At 47.0% G+C, this 7,379-nt stretch overlaps 2 pseudogenes; both read left to right on the forward strand.

Annotated features, from left to right (window-relative positions):
* Positions 1-538: 538 nt before the first annotated feature.
* LOC126533991 (piggyBac transposable element-derived protein 4-like) lies at positions 539-1,313 on the forward strand (annotated as a pseudogene).
* Positions 1,314-5,623: 4,310 nt separating this feature from the next.
* LOC140219591 (uncharacterized) lies at positions 5,624-6,618 on the forward strand (annotated as a pseudogene).
* The last annotated feature ends 761 nt before the right edge of the window (positions 6,619-7,379 follow it).

Below are 7,379 nucleotides of genomic sequence, written 5' to 3' on the forward strand. Positions count from 1 at the left end.
TTCAGCGGTGGCCTTGTGCCGTCGATTGGACCACGTGATGCGAGCTCGCGGCGAAATGCTTCGTGGCGGTACGCCGCGCCTATGCAGCAGTAGACGGAATACCGCAACCCAAAGTGTCGGACGCCGGCGTTCGCTCCGAGCAGGTGCGACACCTACTCGGGTGGCATCTCACGGACGGCCGAGTTTCCTTGAGCCTTGATCGCCGGCATTCGACATTTCGGCCTGCGGTGTTCCGTCTGGTGCTCCGTAAGCGCGTGACCCGCGCCACCAAGCATTTCGCTACGTGCTTGCCGCACCTAAACTAACATGCTTTTAATTCCTTCACAAAACTCCCATTGTACCTCGCAGTCAACTGTCAACTGGGGGTGAAATGGGCGTATTATGGTACCCCCGTTGTGTGCCCAATTAATGCCCACGTCAATGCGAGTTTTATCGTACACCCTTTCAATGGGAGCAAAAAGATGTACAAAAGAGAATGCACTAGAGGACAAGCAAAAAACGCCCACCCGTGTGTTTTTTTGTTTACAGTGTAGAAAAACGTCTGCCCGATGGCCACACAGTGTTTATGGACAACTGGTATTCTTCGCCATTGCTATTTCGTCACCTAAAGGAAGCTGGTTCCAATGCTGTCGACACAGTCCGACTTCACCGAAAGAACATGCCGAAGGATTTCAAGGCAAAGCTGCAAAAAGGCGAATGCAAGTCCCTCTTTGCGCGAGGCATCATGGCCCTCACTTGGCAGGACAAAAAGCAGGTCACAATGCTCTCGACCTGCCACAGTTGAACTGATCTCACTGATACCGGAAAAAAGGGTCGCAAGAATGGCTTGCCAGTTCTGAAGCCACAAGTTGTAATCGATTACAACCGAGGTATGGGCAGAGTGAATCGCGAGGACCAACAACTGGCTTCCTGTCCAATTATGCGAAGATATGCCAAAGGCTGCAAGAAAATCTTCATTTATAATATTGACATCGCTGTTTATAACAGCTACGTCTTATCTGCTAAAGCATCAGGCAAGCGGCTCTACTACACAGACTGAAAAGTGAACCTCGCAGAGGAGATTCTCGAAGCGGCCGTTTTGCCCCAGTACCATGGTAGACGTAAACCGCCTGTTGCGGCTATACCAATGCGGCTGCAGGCTTCCGAGTGGGCTCATTTTCCTCGCCATATCCCAACAAACCAAATCTAGGCTATGCTTAGTCTGCAAGACACACAAAAAAAAGTCGGAGAGCCAGTGGGAATGTGAAAAATGTGTAGTTGCACTTCACATGCCTGTGTGCTTGAAAGCTTTCCATACACGCAAGTCATATTAGGCGGGATGATGCAGCGAGCTCTTCCGAACAGAATAAAGTAAATTTTGTCTTTCTACGAGGTGTGCAGCGGAATTTATCGCTTTTTTAAAAGAGCGGCTCGCGCGCCAAACGCGCGTCGCTATTTCCGCGCGGAATACCAGGCAGGAAATGCCGCGGAGGGCGCGGAAGCCAATTGGTTAAGCCTTTCGATATGGTTATTCTACGACATGCTTCATGTTTCCGTGATTATGTCCTAAGATCAAAGTAGTGTGTCATCTGGACATCTTTTATCAAAACGCTCGTCGACTTCCACAGAACCGAGCGTTTTTCTTTTGCGATGTCATATCGTCTTATTATTCAATTGTTATTCCAGAAGCTTGGCTCTGCCATAAAATGTGCTCTGCAGACTTTTCTCCTCCGCACTACAACCTATTCCGCAGTAACCGGGACTTCAGTGAGTCACAGAAAAGCCACAGGCCTGCACTGCACATGCAGCACAGTCACAGCGTACGCTGGATGAGCGGCTGCATAGGAGCTTCATTTTGGGCACGAGGCACAACAAGGATTTTGCGGCGAAGTCTGTTGGCGTTGTTTGCCCGAAAATATATCTGAACTGTCCAGCCTGTGTTATAGGCGAGCTGTAGCTTGTGCTGCTCTCGGCACAGCGGTCTGCTCAGCCCGACGTTGCCTGATTGCTGCAGCATGCGTGGCTCTACTATTCACTTCTGCAGCTACTCGTACATTGCGACGAGGCGTGATAACGTCTACCGAAGGGTAAATATAGGTATCGAGACTATGTGGCACACATGTCACATCCCCTGATCCGTGGCACAGTGCGTTGATGTTGTTGTTGATGATGATGGTTTTTGGCATGCCGTTCGCAATGGGGTGGTGACAAATTGTCACCTAGCCTGCTTGAGCTAACCAGGTCCAGCTACATGCAGCATGAAACTGCGATATGAACCTGCTGCATGTCGGGACGCCTAGTGGAATATAACAGAACTGTTACAAAAAGTTCGCACGTATCAACGCATCGCACATCTTGTTTCAAATGGCACCATCCGACGTGGATGTTGATGATGGTGACGATGATTAGTCCTAGCGGGAACTGTCCTAGCGGGAACTGAGTAGCGGGAACTGAGTAGCGGGAACTGAGAACTGAGCGGTTACGAAACCGGACACCGGCGGTGGCGTCACATGCCATCGCCAACCGAAACGGTTATTGCAATAGGCCCCTAACAGATTACGCTGTGAAAGGTGGCGCTGCACTGATTGGTATTGACAGTTCAGAGAGTTGATTTCAGCTCACTGACATAGGAAGCACACAGGAATCAATTTGGCTAGCCCTCAGCCTAGCACGCTGCGGGAATTGTTCGTAATCGTTATAGAAAAATTGTTTATTGGATGTTTGTTACCTACGGACGGCTATTCGCCATGTCTCATTGCAAAAGGTCATCTCTTACATTCAAAGTGTAATATAATCGCATAGCAAGCAAAGAGTAATCATTCGTGGTGATTTTAATGCGCCAAAAATTGATTGGAGCATGTTTACGTATTCTCATTACAATCATTACATAGAGAACAAGCGCAGCCTATTGTACATTCTGGCATAGTGTTAGTATGCTAACCCAAGAGGATAGGCTAAGCGAAAGTTTAGCGACCGCAAAGGGGCTGCAGTGGTGACACCAGTCATTTTTCTAACGCTAAAGTTATTCAAAACAAAATGCGGAAACACAGCACTAACAACCTGCGAAGTTTACTGCGTAGATTTTTCAGGAAGATCGCATGACTAAGGAAATTTTGACGCTACAGTTATAGTGTGCGAAAGGATGGGTTTGCAGCTGCCTGAAATAGATGGTGCCACCACAATGAGGGAGGCTCGGGATCACCTTTATCGCACGTCTCGTCTGAATAGCATCTTGTCGTCACCGCCTGCGCGCCTGCAAAGAGTAGCAACATGGCGGTTGCCGATTTCAATGCGTGGGCGCTATGGGGAGCTTTGCCTCTAAAGTTGTTTACGTTAACTCTGTTCTTTCTGGCCTTTTGTTCGCTGCTGCAGCTAAACTTGATCATCCATTGCTGTAGTGACGTCTGAGACCTTTGCTTTTCTAATGCTCAAGTTATAAAAATTTCTCGTTCTGACATTTACGTCGTGCGTCCCCAACAAGTTTCTTGTGTCACTAAAGGTAACTGCCTCTGTGACAGCCTTCGGACACAGTTCCTACAGTGACATGAACGAATCGTCTTACTTTGCTGTTATCTTATTTTACTTATTTTACTGTTTGCTTTGCTGCTATGCCATTATGTTACTTATGATTTATTAGCGGTCATCTGTTTTGCTGCCCGTTTATTATTCAGGCGTAAAGCTTCATGTTTCAACGCTGGCGTCAGTCAGCAGTACACGAACGCGCACATTACAAAACGCTCGGTTGTCTGGTCAACGGGGAATGCCTTAGGCGCATGAAGCCTTCCATATGATATGGCTCTGATAACATCACCTTCAGAATTCTGAATGCTTACGGCAGCATATTTGCCACCGCACTATTAAAATCTATATTTAAGACGTCTTTGAGTACTTTTACTTTCCCTGACATGTGGAAAGCGTTAAAGTGCTCGTATTTTCCCGTATTTAATTCTGGGGGTAAAACCGCCGTCTCGATTATCGCACAGTTGCTCTTATGTTACATCTAAGATTTTTGAGCGAGACATCTTCACAACCTATTGTACTTTGTTGCGAAAAACTGATTGATTGTAAATGAGCTTGAATTTATCTCTGACCGCTCCACTAGCAAAAAGCAGTTTCAAACAAAAATTTATGACGGAGAACTCCATACCGCTACATTAAAGGGGATATGTTGAGTCAACCTTATATGACCTGAGCAAAGATTTGAATGTAGTCAGCCACTCACCGAGTCTGGTCAAGCTTGCGCCCTTTGGTGTCCACTCATCAGTTGTCAATCTCTTGCGCAGTTATCTTCTTGATAGATCATGTTAGAGTTATTCGCCAAACGTCGTTTTTGTACACGGCAACTAGCGGCGTCCTCAAGGATAAGTATGAGGACCACAATTATTTTTAATTTATATCCTATTCAGAATTATTATTTCTTTACATGCACCTTCTAAACGAAACTTCATACTTTTGATGAATGTTGCGTCCTGCAGTTTAAGCTGTTTTCTTTTAATATATGATACAAAGTTAAGAACCTCACCTTAGATGCTGCTAATACCAAAGTCATGACTTTCGCTTGCAAAGCAGCAAGCATTTCTTTTTTTTATTCTGCAAATTCTGTGCCATTGCATGAGGCCCGTGACATTAATTATCTCGGTGAACTCATTGATACAACCCTAAACTTTCCTGCTCGCGCTAAACGCATTGGTATGGGGCGTATGCGCTCTATGGGCTCTGTTTGAAGACCTAGTAATGGAATTCAGCTCTTGTACACCTCTCCACAATATGTACACAAGAATCTTCCTTCCTCAACTACAATAAAATTTGTGAGGAAGGGTCATACATGCCATTGGTATAGGAGTTGCAAATTACGGAAGGGATTAGAAGTACGGTTCTATGATAAAGTATGAATGGGACTGAATTACACTGCAAAAATTCGACCTCCCTTCGACTGGTGTGCAGAGGGGGGCTAGCGAAGCTCACCATTCACGGCTTTTCGTTGTCGTAAAGCTCCGGCTTCGCGCTTAATCACGGCGAGGTCAGCACGTCGACGCCGAGCCCTTTCTCGTGCGAGTTCCCGGCGGCGTTGATCAAACGTTGCCTGTTCTTTGGCAGAACGCACGGCGCGAGGCCGACGCATCGTAGCTACGATAGTGGTCTGACGCAAGAAACACTCGTTCCTCTCACGTTATCAAGACACACGACTCCTATTAGCATAGAGAATGACGTCAACGCGGCGACACAGCAGGATTATCCCTTCATCCGGTCTATTGCTATTTTTATAACAATTCATCACGTGTACAGCTCCGAGAGCTGCAGGCGGCATTCATAAAACGATTCTTCTTCTTTAGCCCAACGCACGACGCCCGACCGATCTATCTCGGCTCCCATAGCGTTTGGACGCGAGAAACACTCGTTGATTTCGTGACGTCATCCTCATATGCACTGTGTGTGTGCCTGAGCCACAGACACACGCTAAGATAAGCGCTATGCCTTCATTTCTTTTAACCAGTTCTCATACAAGTCATGTGGCCATTCTGGCTGTATATATTTCACGACTGTACATTAAAAAGAATTCATTCTTGGTCGTGGGACAACGAGCGCCTCCCTGACTGTCTGACATGGTGTCAGAAGTGGCTATGTCAAAGCTGACTACGATGTCATGCTGCAACAGCCCGTGAACAAGCGAACGAGCGCCTGCTTCCACAAGAGCAAGTCCTTCCCGGTGACAATCGTCAAGCAACGCTTTAACATGGCAGGAATCAAGCCTCCTAGGCCTTTCGACTTCCAGAACGCTGCGGACTGGCGCGCCCGGATGGACGAATTCGACGACTACAGATTCGCATCCGGACTACATGAGGAACCAGACGAAGTACAAGTAAGGACTCTTTTCTATACCATGGGCAGAAAGTTACGGGAGATTCTTCGGTCGCTAAACGTGAAAGACGAAGAAATGGAGGACGTCAACCTCGTAAAGTCAAAATTTAAGGGCTATTTCGTCCATACCAAGAACAGTCTACGAGAGTGCTCGCTTTAATCTACGCCGACAACAACTGGGAGAAACAGTAGGCCAGTTTGCAACCGAGCTTAACAGGCTAGCAGACAGATGCGAGTTCAAAAAAATAAAGAAACGCCTAATAAGAAACCGCTTCGTAGTAGGACTACGGGACCAGCTTCTCTCGGAAGAACTACAGATGGATCCTAATCTCACGCTGAGCACTGCTTTCGCAAAAGCGCGTACATGCGAAACGGTAAAGAAACGGCAAGCCGAGCTAAAAGAGCACGAGGGCGCTATTCCAGAAGCTTGCGTCGCCGCAGTAAAGCCCGACAAAACTCCTGGAAAGAGCAAAAAGTTTACACGTGGTCAGAAGCCAGCTTATCGTGGAAAGTTCTGCAGTTTCTGCGCCGGACCATTTCATCCGAGAAGCAGTTGTCCAGCGAAACAAGAAAGATGCAGGTTTTGCCGAAAGTTGGGCCACTTCGAAAAGGCGAGCCGAAGAAAGAGACGAGCAGATGGGAATCTTTACGACATTGCCGCAGCTGCTAAATTTCTTGGCACGGTCGAGCAATCGGCGAACACACCATCTGAGCACTTCGTCACGGTACTGATAAACGACCATAATCTCCGCATTAAAGTAGATACGGGAGCCGAAGTGACAGTCGTAGGGCAAAATTTTCCTTTACTTCCGCGTTCTCTGGTCAAAGCAGGTGATCTTAAAGGACCGAACAATGCAATCATTCATACGATCGGAATGTTTGACCATAGAGAAAGAAATTTCAGCAAGAGCGGACACTCCCATAGAGCCCAGCAGCCGAACTGACTGTAGCATACCAAGCAGATGTTATTGACTCCTTCCGGTTTCGGTTTTGGGCGCGCGCTTTTCGAACACCAGTTGGTACACGCCACACCATCTCCGCTGTTCGGCGCGGCATTTATATTTTTTTCGCTTCTGCTGAACCCCGCGTGGCCTTGGCGAGGAATCGTTTCATTATTTAGTAAAAATGATTGCGAACAACCTTTACAAGACTCCACCGAATCCGTCAGGTGCAATTTCATAAAGACAACGCGAGACGTCTTCTGAAATCATGAAACGTTTATTTTGCTGTATAAAAATACTCGTTCCGGGCTTCTACATTCATCCAAAATTGGGGCACCAGGTAAGCAGCAGTCGTTGCCGTACGAAGCTCTACCGGATGCCATCAGCTGAAAGAAAGTAAATTACAAGCATGAATCATTTCGGTATATTGAGCTAACAGAAGTATTGCGTGTAGAGGCGAAACGTGCGTAAGTGGTGAATGAGCGGCATTACAGATAACTTCATTTTTACGCACATTTCGCAGCATCGACTCCTCCCAAACAATGCCATAAAATCTGAACAAAACATCCGATTTTCAAGCACCCCTCCCTTCCCGGGCAT

Source organism: Dermacentor andersoni, chromosome 7, assembly GCF_023375885.2.
Source record: "Dermacentor andersoni chromosome 7, qqDerAnde1_hic_scaffold, whole genome shotgun sequence".
Classification (NCBI taxonomy): domain Eukaryota; kingdom Metazoa; phylum Arthropoda; class Arachnida; order Ixodida; family Ixodidae; genus Dermacentor; species Dermacentor andersoni.